This window comes from Pan troglodytes, chromosome 18 (assembly GCF_028858775.2).
Source record: "Pan troglodytes isolate AG18354 chromosome 18, NHGRI_mPanTro3-v2.0_pri, whole genome shotgun sequence".
In the NCBI taxonomy this organism is placed as follows: domain Eukaryota; kingdom Metazoa; phylum Chordata; class Mammalia; order Primates; family Hominidae; genus Pan; species Pan troglodytes.
The window spans coordinates 11,341,477-11,358,694 of NC_072416.2; the positions used below are offsets into that span (position 1 = coordinate 11,341,477).

General features: G+C 46.6%; 1 protein-coding gene and 1 non-coding gene across 14 annotated transcripts in view; one reads left to right on the plus strand and one right to left on the minus strand.

The window, feature by feature from the left end:
* The window catches only part of ABAT (4-aminobutyrate aminotransferase), a 161,749-nt gene that overhangs the window by 75,296 nt on the left and 69,235 nt on the right, over nucleotides 1–17,218 (plus strand). Inside the window, exons 1-2 of one of the 13 annotated variants that reach the window (XM_063796606.1) lie at nucleotides 16,154–16,223; nucleotides 16,807–17,181. The exons of 10 other annotated variants lie outside the window; for them this stretch is intronic. The gene's annotated coding sequence lies outside the window, so the exon portion shown is untranslated. Of the gene's footprint in view, nucleotides 1–16,153; nucleotides 16,224–16,266; nucleotides 16,381–16,806; nucleotides 17,182–17,218 lie in introns of those variants that run through there. 2 more of the 13 variants (XM_016929378.4, XM_054668156.2) reach the window with 2 other exon arrangements.
* LOC112205927 (U7 small nuclear RNA) lies at nucleotides 8,781–8,842 on the minus strand. Its single transcript, XR_002940065.1, has one exon. It is a non-coding gene; the product is annotated as a U7 small nuclear RNA (small nuclear RNA).

A 17,218-nucleotide genomic window follows, 5' to 3' on the forward strand; every position in this document is an offset into this window, starting at 1 on the left:
AGAAGCCTGGTCTTGGACAGGCCTCTTCAAGCTGACCCCAGGGCGTCCACTTCCCCTGTGGAGGAAGCTCCTCAGGTTAAGTGAACATTCATTGATTTTAATTTTTTCTCCTGGAAAACTGGCTTGCTGCTCCCATCCCCAGAGGCATCCATGTCCCAGGGAATTACCAACTCTCAGCATGTAACTTACATTGCGCGTCGACTGTGAAATCAAGGAGAACAAGAGACGAGGAGCTTGCGTGCTGGCGGAGAGGGACCGATGAATCATGAACGAATGAGAAAGAGACAGATAAGGGTGACAAAAATAAAATGTGTTGGTCTGAAAGCAGTGGGACTACTTTAAGTTGGGGTCAAGGAAGGCTGTTCTGAGCAGGTGGTATTTGGGCTGAGGAATGAGACAGCCGTTTCGGGCCCGGGGGAAACTCATTCCAGGCAGGGACACAGCAGATGCATGGCAGGTCCCACGTTGGGAGGACTTGAGGTCATCATTAGAAGGTTGGGTTTTATTCTCTCTGCAATTAGAGATCTTTGGTAGGTTATTAACTAGGGAGTGACATGATGTGTTTCACTTTAAAATAATCCCTATGGCTGCTCCGTGCAAAGTGGATTGAACAAGACCTCGATGGGATCAGAGAGACCACTTAAGTGGCTGCCACAGTCAATTACAAGTGGAAGTGGCTTGGATTCAGGTGGAGACAGGAAGAGAGGATGATCTGGAAATGCCCGGAACAGTCCAGGCATGAGCAATTGCAGTCAGTGCCTGGGTTCAGATCCAAGCCTTTGTAATAATGTATGAATTTGAAACTCCCTTTCCTCCTGCGCAAGTTAAAGGTTTTTTGTTGTTTGTTGTTTGTTTTTTGTTTTTTTTTTTTTTGGAGATGGGGTCTTGCTCTGTCACCCAGGCTGGAGTACAGTGGTGTGATTGCAGCTCACTGCAACCTCCACCTCCCAGGTTCAAGAGATTCTCCTGCCTCAGCCTCCTGAGTAGCTGGGATTACAGGTACAAGCGACCACGCCCAGCTAATTTTTTGTAGTTTTAGTAGAGAAGGGGTTTCACCATGTTGGCCAGGCTGGTCGCAAACTCCTGACCTCAAGTGATCCACCTGCCTCAGCCTCCCAAAGTGCTGGGATCACAGGCGTGAGCCACCACGCCTGACCCTGTGCAAGCTTTAAATTGCAGGAGGTGATCCTTTGTACATTGGAGGTGGTAGTAGTAATAGCTGACATGATCAGTAAAAATATTCATTGAGATCATACATTCACTTCCTGGAGCTGCTGCAAAAAAATTGCCACAAACTGAGTGACTCAAAACAATGGAAGTTTATTCTCTTACAGTTCTAGAGGCCAGAAGTCCAAAATCCAGAGATCAGTAGGACTGTACTCTCTCTGATGGCTCTAGGGTTCCAACCTTGCCTGCTGCCAGAGGAGTGGCTGAGAATAACTGAGTACATGGCCCTCCTTCAGCAATTGCTCTGTTCTGTTGTGTGGAGAGATCACATTTTGTTTATCTGCTCATCTGCTCATGGACCCTTGGGTTTGTTTCCCCCTTCTGGCTCTTTTTTTTTTTTTTTCTTTGAGACGGAGTTCCACTCTTGTCCCCCAGGCTAGAGTGCAATGGCGTGATCTCAGCTCACCACAACCTCCACCTCCTGGGTTCAAGTTATTCTCCTGCCTCAGCCTCCCAAGTAGCTGGGATTACAGGCACCTGCCACCACACCCAGCTAATTTTTGTATTTTTAGTAGAGATGGGGTTTTCACCATGTTGTCCAGGCTGGTCTCGAACTCCTGACCTCAGGTGATCCACCTGCCTCGGCCTCCTGAAGTGTTGGGATTACAGGCGTGAGCCACTGCGCCCAGCCTTCTGGCTTTTATGAATAGTGCCGCAATTGGCAGGGCACGGTGGCTTATGCCTGTAATCCCAGCACTTCGGGAGGCCAAGGTGGGCAGATCACGTGAGGTCAGGAGTCCAGACCAGCCTGGCTAACATGATGAAACCCCATCTCTACAAAAAAAATACAAAAATTAACCAGGCGTGGTGGCACACACCTGTAATCCCAACTACTCGAGAGGCTGAGGCACAAGAATCACTTGAACCAAGGAGGTGGAGGTTGAAGTGAGCCAAGATTGCGCCACTGCACTCCAGCCTGGGCAATAGAGAGAAACTCTGTCTCAAAAAGAAAAAACAAACAAAAAATAAGTAGTGCTGCAACGAACAGCAGCAGGTAAGTATCTGTTTGAGTCGTTGCTCTCAGTCTTTGGGGTATGTACCTAGGCGTGGAATTGCTGGGTCATATGGTGATTCTGTGTCTTACTTTTTGAGGAACTGCCTGTTTTCCACTCTGTGCCACATAGTTTTGGTTGAAGTAGTTACAGAACCGCCCCAGATCAAATGTGGGGAGAGATAGATGCCACCTCCCAGTGAGGGACTACTAGGTCACAGAGGGAAGAGATTGGGGAGGGGAGATGCTGTTGCGGCCATCTTTGGAATGTACAAACGGCCACTTGAGTAGTGATTACTTCATTTATTTATTTTTGCAGGGAATTATTTTTTTTAAAGGGCCTCGGATCACCTAAGGTCAGGAGCTCAAGACCAGCCTGGGCAACATGGTGAAACCCTATCTCTACAAAAATTAGCCAGGCATGATAGCAGGTACCTGCAATTCCAGCTACTTAGGAGGTTGAGTCAGGAGAATCACTTGAACCTGGGAATCGGAGGTTGCAGTGAGCCGAGATCGTGCCATTGCAATCCAGCCTGGGCGACTGACTGAGACTCCATGTCAAAAATAATAATAAAATAAAATAAAACAGGGCCTCACTCTGTCACCCAGGCTGGAGTGCAGTGGTGTGATCTCGGCTCACTGCAACCTTGGCCTCCTGGGCTTAAACGATCCTCCCACCCCATCCTCCTGAGTAGCTGGGACTGCAGGTGTGCACCACCACACTTGGCTAATATTTTTTGGTATTTTTTGTAGAGGCAGGGTTTTGCCATGTTGCCCAGGCTGGTGCAGTGAATATTTCCTCTTCTCTTCTCTTCTCTCTCTTTCTCTTTCCCTCTTTCTTTCTTTCGAGACAGAACCCAGGCTGGAGTGCAGTGGCAGTGAATATTTCTCTTTCTTTCCTTCCTTCCTTCCTTCTTTTTCTTTCTTTCTTTCTTTCCTTCTTTCTTTCTTCTTCTTTTTTTTTTTTTTTTTTGAGACAGAGCCTCACTCTGACACCCAGGCTGGAGTGCAGTGGCACGATCACGGCTCACTGCAGCCTCGACTTCTTGGGCTCAGGTGATTCTCCCACCTCAGCCTTCCAAGTAGCTGTGACTATAGGTGTGTGCCACCTGGCTAATTTTTGTATTTTTTTTGTAATTTTTGTAGAGACTGAGTTATACCATGTTGCCCAGGCTGGTCTTAAACTCCTAGGCTCAAGTGATCCACCCATCTCTGCCTCCCAAAGTGCTGGGATTACAGGTGTGAGCCACCATGCCCAGCCTGCAGTGAATACTTCTTGATGCTTGCCCTGAACGCACACTGTGCTGAGTGTAGGATACAGACATGAGTATTGCACGTGTGGTTTTTGCCCTCTCACAGCTTGTGGTTACTTGGAGAAGAGCCATTAACTAAAATTGCAAAATTAATTTTGGGGAAAGGGGGCTGGACTTTCCTGATATTCTCTTCCTCCTTTTATCTTTAAGGTGATGAATAACTTAACATAGCAAACTGCACTAAACTTACATACGCGGCTCCATGAAATTTTACCTGTGAATACAACCATGTAACCAGCACCTAGATCAAGATCTAGACCGTCCCCAGCCCCCAGAAAGTTCCCTCATACCGCAGTGCGTAACTGCTGTTTAACATCTTCACCATAGTTTAGCTGAGCCTATTTTAGAGCTTTATAAATGGAATCATACAGTAGATACTCCTTGATGTCAGGCGTCTCCCTCTGCACTGTTTGTGAAATCCCACAATTAATCCCTTTTTTAAAGAGACGTTGACTTGCTGTCACCCAGGCTGGAGTGCTGTGGCTTGATCATAGCTCCCCTGCAGCCTTGAACTCCTGGGATCAAGCAATCTTCCCACTCAGCTTCCCAAGTTGCTGGAACTACAGGTGTGCACCACTACACCTGGCTAATTTTAAAACTTTTTTTTTTTTTTAATTTAGAGACAGAGTCTCACTATGTTGCTCAGGCTGGTCTTGAGCTCCCCAGCTCAAGCAGTCATCCTGCCTCAGCCTCCCAAAGTGCTGGCATTACAGGCATGAGCCACCATGCTGGCCTTAATTCTTTTCTTTTTTTTTTTTTTTTTTTTTGCTTTGTTTTGTTTTTTCTCTTTGAGATGGAGTGTCACTCTGTCTGTCACTCAGGCTGCAGTGCAGTGCTGCAGTCTTGGCTCACTGTAACCTCTGCTACCCGGATTCAAGCAATTATCTTGCCTCAGCCTCCCAAGTAGCTGGGACTACAGGCGCGCACCACCACACCTGGCTAATTTTTGTATTTTTAATAGAGATGGGGTTTCACCCTGTTGGCCAGGCTGGTCTCAAACTCCTGAACTAAAGTAATCTACCTGGGCCTCCCAAAGTGCTTGGATTGTAGGCGTGAGCCACCATACTAGTCTTGACCTTAATTCTTTAACAACAGCAGTGTGGACTGTGAAGGAAACATGTTCTGTGCCACAGGAGCATATAGTAGTGAGCTGTAATCAAATCTGGAGTGAATAACGTGAACACTGGGAAGAGAAGCACTCACCCTTACTAAGCATGCACTATTGGCCAGGCCCTGCCCTTAGAAGGAGAGGGTGGGACCTGCCTGGCCAGAGGCCACAAGCTCTGGAACAGTCCCCGATGGGTTGGACCCCACCTCTGCTCTTCACTATCCGATGTGACTGAGCAGGTGACTTCACTTTGCTGTGCCTCAGTTTTTCCTTTTGTATAATTAAAATACTGATGGTTACTGCATTATCCCCCAAACCTCAATGATCAATAAACATGGAGCTCTGTAATCAGGGAGCTTGCATTGTTCTGGGGATGCTGAGGAGATAGAGGTAAAATAGGGGATACCTGTTAAGCAGGAAGAGGGGAGGGAAGGGGAGAGGGAGGGCAGGGGTGCAATTGAAAATCAGACAGCCAAGACCTGAGGAAGACAGGACGGGAGCCCCTGGCTCTCTGTGGAAGAGATTTTTGGGGAGTGGAATGGGCAGGAGCAGGCTCTTGGGTCAGGCTCATCTGGCACGTTCAAGGAACCACGAGGGGGCCAGTGTGGCTGGAGCAGAGCAGGAGGGGGTGGCAGGGAGGGGAGGGACATGGAGGTGTAGGTGTAGGGGGGTCCTGCAGGCCTCCTGGAGGCCACTCTGATGGCATTGGCTGTCACTCTGGGATGGGGGTGTATTGGTTCGTTCTCAAACTGCTATAAAGAAATACCTAAGACTGGAGAATTTATAAAGAAAAGAGGTTTCATTGGCTCATGGTTCTGTGGGCTGTACAGGAAGTATAGCAACTTCTGTTGTGGGGAGACCTCAGGAAACTTACAGTCATGGCAGGAGGTGAAGGGGGAGCAGGCATCTTACATGGCCAGAGCAGGAGGAAGAGAGAGAGCAGAGAGGTGCTACACTCTTTTTTTTTTTTCTTTTGGTGTTTTGCCCAGGCTGGAGTGCAATGGCACGATCTTGGCTCACTGCAACCTCCGCCTCCTGGGTTCAAGCAATTCTCCTGCCTCAGTCTCCCAAGTAGCTGGGATTATAGGCATGCACCACCACGCCCAGTTAATTTTTATATTTTTAGTAGAGACAGTGTTTCACCCTGTTGGCCAGGCTGGTCTCGAACTCCTGACCTCAAGTAATCCTCCCGCCTCGGCCTCCCAAAGTGCTGGGATTATAGGCGGGAGCCACTGCACCTGGCTACACTCTTTTAAACAACCAGATCTCATGAGAACTCTATCACAAGGACAGCACCAAACAGATGGTGCTAAAGTATTCATGAGAAGCCCACCCCCATGATCTAGTCCCCTCCCACCAGGCCCCTCCTCCAACATTGGGGATTACGTTTCAACATGAGATTTGGGTGGGGACATGGATCCGAACCATATCAGGGGACCACTGGAAGGTTTTCACCAGAGGGAGGACTGGTGTGATCTGACCTGACTTTTGCAAAGGACTGCTCTGGCTCCTATGTTGATTGCACACAAACCACAGCCCATGAGAGGAGACGGTTGATGCTTAGGACACGGCAGGAGCCCTGGGGTTTGGATCACAGGGGAAATGATGGAGGCAGGAAAGTGGGCAGATTCTGGATCTGTTTTCAAGGTGGAGCCAACAGGATTGACTGATGGACTAGGTGTGATGCATGAGAGGGTGCCAGGAAGATGCAGGCACCAAGATCCAGGTAGAGTTGACGAACACCTCTCTACTGTCAATGTATTGTTTTTACGGGTACCTTGTATTTATATGAAAGGATTCTGGCTTTCTAGATACATTAATGATATAAAAGTTTCCACTTAAATTACTGCTGTTAAGGGCCGGGTGCAGTGGCTCACACCTGTAATCCCAGCACTCTGGGAGGCTGAGGTGGGTGGATCACCTGAGGTCAAGAGTTCAAGACCAGCCTGGAGTTTTGGCCAACATGGCGAAACCCCGTCTCTACTAAAAATACAAAAAATTAGCCAGGCGTGGTGGTGTGCGCCTGTAGTCCCAGCTACTCGGGAGGCTGAGGCAGGAGAATAGCTTGAACCCGGAAGGCGGAGGTTGCAGTGAACCAAAATCGTGCCATTGCTCTCCAGCCTGGGTGACAGAGTGAGACTCTGTCTCAAAAAAAAAAAACCAAAAAATTATTGCTGTTAAAAAGCAAGATAATTTCAAGCAAAAGTCTTACAAATGTTGGTAAATAATAGAGCGTTTAGGTGGATGGCAAATTGTGACTTAGGGAAAGCACACACTTGGTGTGTTGCTGACATGTTAGCAGAAAAAGGAGACAGTGTCTGAGGGCAAAAGTGGCCCTCTTGGGTCTGTGTCTGTTCTCTAAAAACTGAACTCTGCTTGAAATTGAGTGAAATGGATCACCAGTTTGTTATTGGGAAGATAGGAAAGACCTATAGTTTGAAGGCTTGGAATGCCTACATGGGGGACCAGCAAACTGTTTCTGTAAAGGGCCAGACAGTAAGTATTTTTGGCATGTGGGCCATGTGGTTTCTCTTGCCACTATTCAACCCTGCCATTGTAGCGCAAAGCAGCCATGAATGAATAGGTGTAGCTGTGTTTCAATAAAGCTTTATTTAAAAAAGCAGGCCAGTGGCCATAGTTGTGGATCCTTAGCCTACAGTCTGCATCCCAGAGCATAGAGCCTCAAGAGCATCCTCTTTCCTGGCCTTCCAGAAATTTGAGACTTCTTAACTCCAAGCTTTCCTTTCTTCCACTATCTTGGGATGAGTCGAGAAGTTTCCCTTTGTGTCAACTGCAGGTGCACTAAACTCCCTGAATGTGCTGACCTACTTTCAACTTTAAGTATTTCCACCTGGGAACTAGAATCAAATTTGGTTCAATGCTAGAAAGCTAATGTCCTTTTTATAGTCTGTTTGGAAGCTCATCTCCTCTTTCCACACCTTCGGAAACCAAACGGAACACAGATCAATTTCCAAGTGCCTCTGGGGCTCTCTGTTAATGCCACGTCGAGTTACTCAATAGTTGTTTTCCTATAATTAAACATCTGGACACATTGGGCTGCCATCCACTGAAGTTACTCTCATGCCCTGGTGAAGTATCTCTGTGCCTATTATTTGAGAATGCTAGAGAGACTTCTTTTCTCCAAACATTTGATAAAATTAATAATACAGGTTATTAATGAAGAATCAGAAACTACAAAAAGGTGGCAACAAATAGACGGCCATGCCATGGCCTCATATCCAAAATGCAACGGTGCTAAACAGAAAACACATGTCTTTCGAGCCTTGCTTTATTGTGTAGCAGTTTCTGATTTTGTTTTTTTGTGCCTGTAAAAAATTGTAGCCAGACTGCATATAAAATTTTACGTTCTTTTTTTCTCTCATTACATGGCTTAAAAAATCACTTCCCTATCTTTTTACACAGTTTTCAGTTAATGTCATATAATCAAGTTGTTGTACCACAACTTATTTGAGCAATCCTCTACCATTGGTCATTTACATTGTTTTCAACTGAGCACGCTTCTTTTTTTAAAAAAAAATTTTAAATTTTTGTACAAATGGGGGTCTCACTATGTTGCCCAGGCTGGTCTCGAACTCCTGGCCTCAAGCAATCCTCCCACCTCGGCCTCCCAAAATGCTGGGATTATAGGCATGAGACACTGTGCCTGTGGCTTTCACTGCTCTGAACATCTCTGAGCATAGAACTATTCCTTCATGTAGTATTATTGCTTGCATTAGCTAAATTTCTAGAGTTGGGATTTTTTTTTTTGATGGGGTGCTGTATCAGTCCATTTTCACACTACTATAAAGATACTACCTGAGACTGGGTAATTTATAAACGAAAGAGGCTTAATTGACTCACAGTTCCACATCGCTGGGGAGGCCTCAGGAAATTTACAATCATGGCAGAAAGTGAAGGGGAAGCAGGCACCTTCTTCACAAGGTGGTGGGAGAGAGAGAGAGCACGCAGGGAAAACTGCCACTTTAAAACCATCGGATCTCGTGAGAACTCACTATCATGAGAACAGCATGGGGGAAACTGCCCCCATGATTCAGTCACCTCCCACCAGATCCCTCCCTTGACACATGGGGATTACAATTCAAGATGAAATTTGGGTGGGGACACAGAGCCAAACCATATCAGGGGCTTTCCAGTCTTTACTGGAAAGCCTGCTAGACAAATTTTAAAAGAGCTATAACACTGAGTTGGGATTTCTTGAGGTCAAAATATTTAATATCTCTTTATGTTGTTTTCCAAAAGGTCTGGATTCAGATATTCTCCAGCAGTGTCTGTTGGGAGAGAGAGAGCCAGGGGTGATGGTCTGTCTTTCAGACCTGAGATCAGACAGGCAGATAGCTGAACTCCCAGGCGGTTGGTTGGTTGGTGGTTGGTTTTTTGCTAGGTTGGTTGTTTTTTTGTTCTGAATCTCATTTCAAAGGGAGCAGATTGACTCCACACCTAATGCACATCCTCAGTTTCACAAAGCAGCTAAGAGTGAAGTCAGGTTTCATAGTCCAAATGATGCTATTGCTTGAGTATAATTGTACACCAGCCATTAGCCCACATTTCTTGGTAGAGCCTCGGTGCCCTTGATTATGAATTTGCACATGGTGGAATCGCAATAATTTGTTTTATAGTTCTGTCCTTTGAGGGAGTGACATTTCTTCCAAGGTCTCAGCTCCTTTAATCTGTAAAATGGGAATAATAAGAATTCACTGGACAAATATTCAGTGTGCCTGTTGGGAGTGTTGGGCACTGTGCAGTCCATCTCTGGGGCTAGCATGGAAGGCGTACATTAAAAAGATACTCATGCTGGCTGCAGTGGCTCATGCCTGTAATCCCAACACCCTGAGAGGCTGTGGTAGGTGGATCACTTGAGACCAGTCTGGGCAACATGATGAAACTCTGTCTCTATAAAAAAATACATATATACAAAAAATTAGCCAGGCATGGTGGCACACACCAGTAGTCCCAGCCAAGAGGCTGAGGTGGGAGGATCACCTGAGCGCTGAAGGTAAGGCTGCAATGAGCTGTGATTTTACCACTGCACTCCAGCCTGGGCAACAGAGTGAGACCCTGTTTCAAAAAAAGAAAAGGCCAGGCATGATGGCTTATCATGCCTGTAATCCCAGCACTTTGGGAGGCCGAGGTGGGTGGATCACTTGAGGCCATGAGTTCAAAACCAGCCTGGCCAACATGGTGAAACCCCATCTCTACTAAAAATACAAAAATTAGCTGGGCGTGGTGGCACGCTCCTGTAATCCAGCTACTCAGGAGGCTGAGGCACGAGAATTAATTGAACCTGGGAGGTGGAGGCTGCAGTGAGCCAAGATCGTGCCACGGCACTTCAGCCTGGGAGACAGAGCAAGACCCTGTCTCAAAAAAAAGATACTCATGCAAATAAATGTGTAAGTACTAACTGTGATGAATGGAAAGAATTACGCAAGAAGCTATAAGAAATTACAGCAAGACAATTGTATTTCCACAAGAAGGTTTATAAATGCTTCTCTGAAGAGAAGTGGAGTGCTTGAGACCTGAGTGATTCCTAGGTTTTGGCTAAGGAGGAGTGAGGGAAGCAGACGGGGCTGCAAGAATGGCAGGTGCAAAGGCCCTGAGGCTACAGAGCTCTGTGCCCTCCAGGAATCAGAGGGTGGAATGGGTGGGTTGGCATGTCAGTACTCAGAAAAGAGATGCAGGCAGAGGTGGATTAGGCAAGGTCCCATATGCCTCATGAAAGGCTGGGAGCCACCACTGAGCTAAGAAGTGACAGGCTAGGGGAGTGGAGGCTGGAAGATGACTCTCTCCCTGTGCTAGTGAGCAATGCCCATGGTGGTCTAGCAGAATAATCACTCTTTTTGTTGTTTTTTTGAGAGCAGGTCTCCCTCTGTCACCCAGGCTGGAGTACAGTGGTGCAATCATGGCTCACTGCAGCCTCGACCTCCCAGACTCAAGCCATCCTCCCACCTCAGCCTCCCTAGTAGCTGGGACTATAGGCACACACTACCATGCCAGGGTAATTTTTTTTTTTTTTTTTTTTTTTTTTTTTTTTTTTAGCGGAGACAGGGTTTCACTATGTTGCCCAGGTCTCCAGCTCCTGGGCCCAGGCAATCCTCCCATCTCAGCCTCCCAAAGTGCTGGGATTACAGGCCTGAGCCAATGTGCCCAGCCCAGAGTTAGAGACATTTTAGAGGCAAATGAGAGTCCCTTTTCTTCCTCCCTTCCCTACTTTCACCCTCAAGCTGATGACCATGTAATTGTGGTTATGTTCAAGAAGTGAGAGCTAAAATGGGATTTACCTTTATGTCAGTTTGCAAGAGGCAAGAGAGAAGCTTACATTTCTAAAACAGCAGCCACACCGTGGAACCTAAAAGCTAGCTGGACTTAACTCCAGTACATCCTAGCCAGGAATTAGGGAACTTTTTGTAAACTTTATCTTTTTATTTTGTAGAGACAGTTGCCCAGGCTGGTCTTGAACTCCTCAGCTCAAGCAAACCTCCAGCCTTGGCCTCCCAAAGTGCTGAGATTACAGGAGTGAGCCACTGCACCCGGCCAGGAGTTAGGGATATTGGCAACCCCAGGTTATCATCCCAGAACCAGTCATGAAACTCATGAAATCATCACCACCATCCCCATCTCCAAGAGAATCTCTCTAGTACTTGCATGTCATAATTAAAATCAGTGGTCAGTCTTGGCCTGAGTAGGAGGAGAAAGCTGGAACCAGTGGACTTCCTGATATATGATCCCATGAAAGAGTGAAGTCCGTCTTGTGTTCCTATGGGTAGCTGCTCTGGAGGGTGGAAGCCTGAACTTGATCATTCCCTCTAATTCTCAGCCCATCTCGACAAAAGGAGTCTTGCTGGGAGAGAGAAATTGTTTGGTTTATTATCATTTCTGAAGGTCTCATGCTGGTAAGAAGTTCAGAATTAGTTGCATACTTTTTAACTCAAGAGACAGGGTCTTGCTGTGTTGCCCAGGCTGGAGTGCAGTGGTATGATCGTAGCTCACTGCAGCCTCAAACTCCCGGGTTCAAAGGATCTTCCTGCCTCAGCCTCCCATGTAACTGAGACCACAGGTGCACACCACCACACCTAGCTAATTTTTTTATTTTCTGTAGAGACAGGGATGGCAGTGGTGGGGTGGTGGGGGGCGCAGGCGGCTCGGGGGCAGGGTTGTGTGTCTCACTTTGTTGCCCAGGCTGGTCTTGAACTCCTGGGCTCAAGCAATCTCCCTGCCTCTGCCTCCGAAGGTGCTGGAATTACAAGTGTGAGCCAGCGCACCTGGCCAATCAAATTCTTTAAAATTAAGTGCCACAAGCTAAATTCTTTTCTTAGAGGTTTAAATGTTACAGACACATGACTGACATGTAATAAATATTCAGCATTCATTGGCAAGAACAGGAGAAGCCAGGTGGCTGGATGAGCTTTGGGCTTTGGTTCAAACTGCAGTTCCCCAGATAAATAGCTCCGGGATCTTGGGCATGTTCTAAACTACCTGGGCTTTATTTTTTCCCTCTGTAGCTTGTAAGAGCACCTACTCCACAGACTCATGAGAATAAACAGCAGGTGCTCAATAAACGGTGGCCAGTATTGTTATTTAAGGTTTAGACTCACTTTAGGTGTATGTCAGTCCCACCTGAGCTACATTTGCCAATGAGTCATGCCTGGCTACCAAGTGCCCGAAATGGGGCTCATCTGAGTGGGGGTGTGCTGTAAGCATAAAACACACATCCGATTTTGAAGACTTGCTATGCCAAAAAGGATAGCAAAATATTAACATTTCACTAATTAGTTTTCATACTAATTAGTTTTATGCTAATTTATTACCTGTTGAAATGATGAGATTTTGAGGACACGTCAGGTTAAATAGAATTAACATTAATTTCTTTATTTTTAGTGATTTATTTTTTAATGTATTATTTTTTTCAAGTTTTGCCTTTTTCCATGTGTTCCAAAAGATTAATTTCATCTGTTTCTTTTCTTTTTTGATGTGACCACTAGAAATTTTTAATTGGCACATGTGACTCACATTTTGATTGATTGATTGATTGATTGATTGATTTTTGAGATGGAGTCTCACTCTGTCACCCAGGCTGGAGTGCAGTAGCACGATCTCAGCTCACTGCAACCTCCGCCTCTTGGGTTCAAGCGATTCTCCTGCTTCAACCTCCGGAGTATCAGGGATTACAGGCGCCTGCCACCATACCCAGCTAATTTTTGTATTTTTGGTAGAGACGGGGTTTCACCATGTTGGCCAAGCTGGTCTCGAACCCCTGACATCAAATGATCCACCCGCCTTGGCCTCCCAAAGTGCTGGGATTACAGGCATGAGCCACCATGCCCAGCCTATATTTATTTTCAATAGTACAGGTCTAAAGACATGATATAGAAAGTAGGAATGGTTAAGGAGTGAGAAAAGCGTGGACTTGGCAATCAGAAAGATGTAGGGGCTTATCAGGGTAGCAGTACTCCCTGTATGCTATTAGAGCAGTCAGTTAACTTTTTTTTTTTTTTTTGAGACAGGGTGTCACTTTGTCACCCAGGCTGGAGTGCAGTGGCACGGTGGCACAATCTCGGTTCTCAAGCCATCCTCCCTCCGCCGCCTGAGTAGCTGGGACTACAGACGTATGCTGCCACTCATAGCTGATTTTTGTATGTTTGTATTTTTTTATACAGACCTGCTTTCACTATATTGCCCAGGCTGGTCTTGAATTCCTGAGCTCAAGGAATCCACCCACTTTGGCCTCCCAAAGTGCTGGGATTACAGGCATGAACCACCAAGCCCAGCCAGTTAACCTTTGTGTGCCTCCACTAATATCTGTGAAATGGAAGCAAAAATCCCCAGCACAAAAGCATTGTTTCAATCAATGAGATAATACATGGAAAGTACTTCGCTCAGTCCTAGGCACAAAATAGGTGCTCAAACACAAATAAAGGTTATAGCTTTTGTTACATGTATTAGGGATGTTTAATATTCAGAAGGGGGCTAGGTAAACCCTGAAGACAAACGAATAACAGTAACTCTCATTTGTTTAGCAAGATAGACTTTTGCATGCCATTTCTACCTCCATGTTGACATTTGACCTTCAGAATGACCTTGGGAGGTATGATCAAGCCCTTAGAGAGATGAGAGGCTGGGCATAGTGGCTCACACCTTTACTCTCAGCACTTTGGGAGGCGAGGTGAGAGGATTGTTTGAGCCCAGGAGTTCATAACCAACCTAGGCAACATAGCAAGTCCCCGTCTCTACAAAAAAATAAAAACATTACCCAGGGGTGGTAGTGCATGCCTGTAGTCTCCCAACTACTCAGGAGGCTGAGGTGGAAAGATCAATTGAGTCCAGGAGGTTAAGGCTGCACTGAGAGAGAGAGAGAGAGAGAGAGAGAGAGAGAGGAAATAGGCTCAGGAGCGAGCACCTTCACATCTGAGCAGGAACTAGAACTAGGCCTTCTTGTACCAACCCTCTGGATTCTCTCAACTTTCCAAGCCTCCAAAGTTTGTTTCTGTGTTTACTTCACTCTCTGGTTAGGTGGTTTCTACAGGAGTCTTTAGAACAAGAGAGAAGACCGACATTTATTACAACCAGCAACCAACATTAATCACTTTCCCACATCAGTACATAAAGCGCCATCGCATTCTTTTTGTTGAATGCAGGTTATTCTGCATGATGGATGTACCCAAGTTTATTTTAACCAGTCCCCACTCATGGACAATTAGGTTATTTTCAGTTTATATCAATGAGACAAATTCCTTCAAGTAGAATTATGCTAGGGATCAATGGTTTGTGCATTTACAATTTTACAGATTTTGACAAATTGCTCTCCAAGCCATTTGTATGAATTTCCTCTCCTGCCAGCAATGAAAGAAGTGCCAGTTCCCCTGCATCATGAATATGGCCAAATATTTCATGATAAAAAGTCAGTGTGGAGAAAGCAGAGGAAAGGTGAGATAGCAGCTGGGAGGCCGTCAGGAGGTGGTGGCAAATGTCCAGGTAGGAAACGATGGGTACCTGAACAAGGACAAAGTAAGGAGGGAGAGGGTGGAGCCCAGAGCTACTGTGGAAGTCAAATTCCGTGGCGTGGTGGTGAAGGAAGTTAACAGGAAGGAGGAATCAGATTTCTTGAGTTTCTGGCTTGAACAAATGAGTAGGCGGTGGGTCTGTTAATGGAGATGCTCAACATAGGAAAGGAGATAGGTGTAGTGAAGAGAAGATGATGACTGTGAGAACGTATTGCACTTGATATGCAGGACACCCTGCTGAACGAGGGAGAGGATTTGGGGATAGTGAATCATTTGTGGAAACCGTGAGTGTCCATGAGCTCTCCCAGAGATGGGTGGGTGGAAGGATGGATGGATGGATGATTGGATGGATGGATGGATGGATGACGATTGGATGGATGGATGGATGGATGGGAAGATGGATGGATGGATGGATGGGAAGATGGATGGATGGGAAGATGGATGGATGGATGGATGGATGGATGGATGGATGGATGGAAAAATGGATGGGAAGATGGATGGAGAGATGGAGGGAGAGAAGGATAGATGGATGAATGAATAGACAGACAAAAAACAGAAACATAGACTTTATTGTCTTTAGATTGAACCATATGAAATTACTATTTTTGGCCAGGTGCGGTGGCTCATGCCTGTAATCCTAGCACTTTAGGAGGTTGGGGGGGAGGGGCAGATCACTTGAGGTCAGGAGTTCGAGACCAGCCTGGCCAACATGGTGAAACACCGTCTCTACTAAAAATACAAAAATTAGCTGGGCGTGGTTGCTTGTACCTGTAATCCCAGCTACTTGGGAGGCTGAGGCAGGAGAATCACTTGAACCCGGGAGGCTGAAGTTGCAGTGAGCCACGATGGTACCACTGCACTCCAGCCTGGATGACAGAGCAAGACTCCATCTCATAAAAAAAGAAAAGAAAGGAATTACTCTTTTTGTTTTAAAAATTACCAAGTGCCTAATTTTATGCCGGTTGAAATATTTTGGGGGGAAGGATACTGATGTCTACAGTTAACTTTGAAATGCATCAAAAATAGGATGTGATAAAGCACATGTGGTAATCATGTTAATGGTAGAGGCTAGTAGTGGGTATATAGGTATTTACCATAAAATTCTTTCAGCTTTGCTGTGCGTTGGAAAGTTTCATAAAAAATCATGGGAAATGATCTAGGCGCCGTGGCTCACTGGTGAATATTGTCAATTTCATGTGGTTCCCCTCAATTTATGTTTTATTTGGCCAAAAAGATCCTTCCAGGTTCCCAATCTGTAGCATCAACAGATCTGCTTTGTGGAGTCCCCTTTGGCCCTTGTTCTGCCCCGATTTGGGGGCTGGGGGCTGGGGGCTGACGTTTCTCCCTCTCAAAGTTCAGGTTGAATTGCCCTAACGTGCTGATTACTGCACCGAGGATGCCGGTATCTGGCTTGTAATAATTATAGATTTCCTCTGCGATTTGATCCCATTGGTTGCCTCGGCAACGGCGTAATAGCTCAACCGAAGCGCTGTCACGGTGATTTAGAACCAGTGTGTCTCTCCTGCAGTCTCCATTCTGGGTGCCTCCACCCCCTTGCCGTCGTCATGGTAACTGATGAGCAGCATGTGACCGAAAGCTCTCTGCCCCCCCAACCCCGTACCCCCTCCCCATCTTGTGATCACCCTCATTACCTCTTCTGGGCCCCCCGTGGACCTGCGTTGACCCAGCATGGGCTACAATGGGGGAGTTGGGTAACTGCTCCCGGTAGGTTCCTCCCCAACCCCCCAGACGGGGTCAGGTGGAGCATGGGCACCAGAGCAGCCCCTCTGCCTTGGGTGTCTTGGAGATGACTTCGCGCCCCCCGGAGCCCCGTCATGGCTGTGGCTGCGTCCACAACACTGCAACAGCAGAGTCCTGGGGAAGCCATTTAGGAATCTGAAGCCCTGGATTTCTGCTTTGTCCCTTCAGGGGTTCCTGAACCTGTTTAAAAAAAAAAAATCTAGGAAGAGGCCCTGGAAGGAAAAAGGGGAGGGAGATAGCCTATTTTCCAAGGTCTGAAATGATGTGGCTTATCCTTCTGGCTTAAACCGAGCTGGGCTTAAAACATCTTTTAAAAAAAATCTGTATTCTATTTTTTTCTCTCTGTTTATCGCTCTCTTTCTGCCTCTGTTAATCTTTGTTTCTGTGTAGTTGCATCCTGTTTCTGTCTGAAAACCCTTGTCTTTCTGAATCCATCTTTCAGTCTCTCACGTTCTGTCTCTCCCCTCCTCCTTCACCTTCCCTCCATCCCTCTCCCTTGCGCACTTGCCGGGTACCAGCTGAGTGCATCCTTTTCCCAAACCTGCTCTGCTTCCAAGGGGCCCTTTTCTGTCTCCTCCACCTGTCCCCATGTTTTGGGGACTGCCTGGAAATCTGGGACACCCTCCTGAGGAGGGAGCTGGTGCCCAACGGCACCTCTTAGGATGAACCCCGCCAGCTGCGTTCCTGGCCTCTGCAGAATGGCATACAGAAGGCATTTTAAGCAAGCGAGCTGAGCTCGCCGCAGGACTCCGACTACCAGGCACCGTGAGTGCAAATGTGTATGTGTGTCTCTGTGTGCATC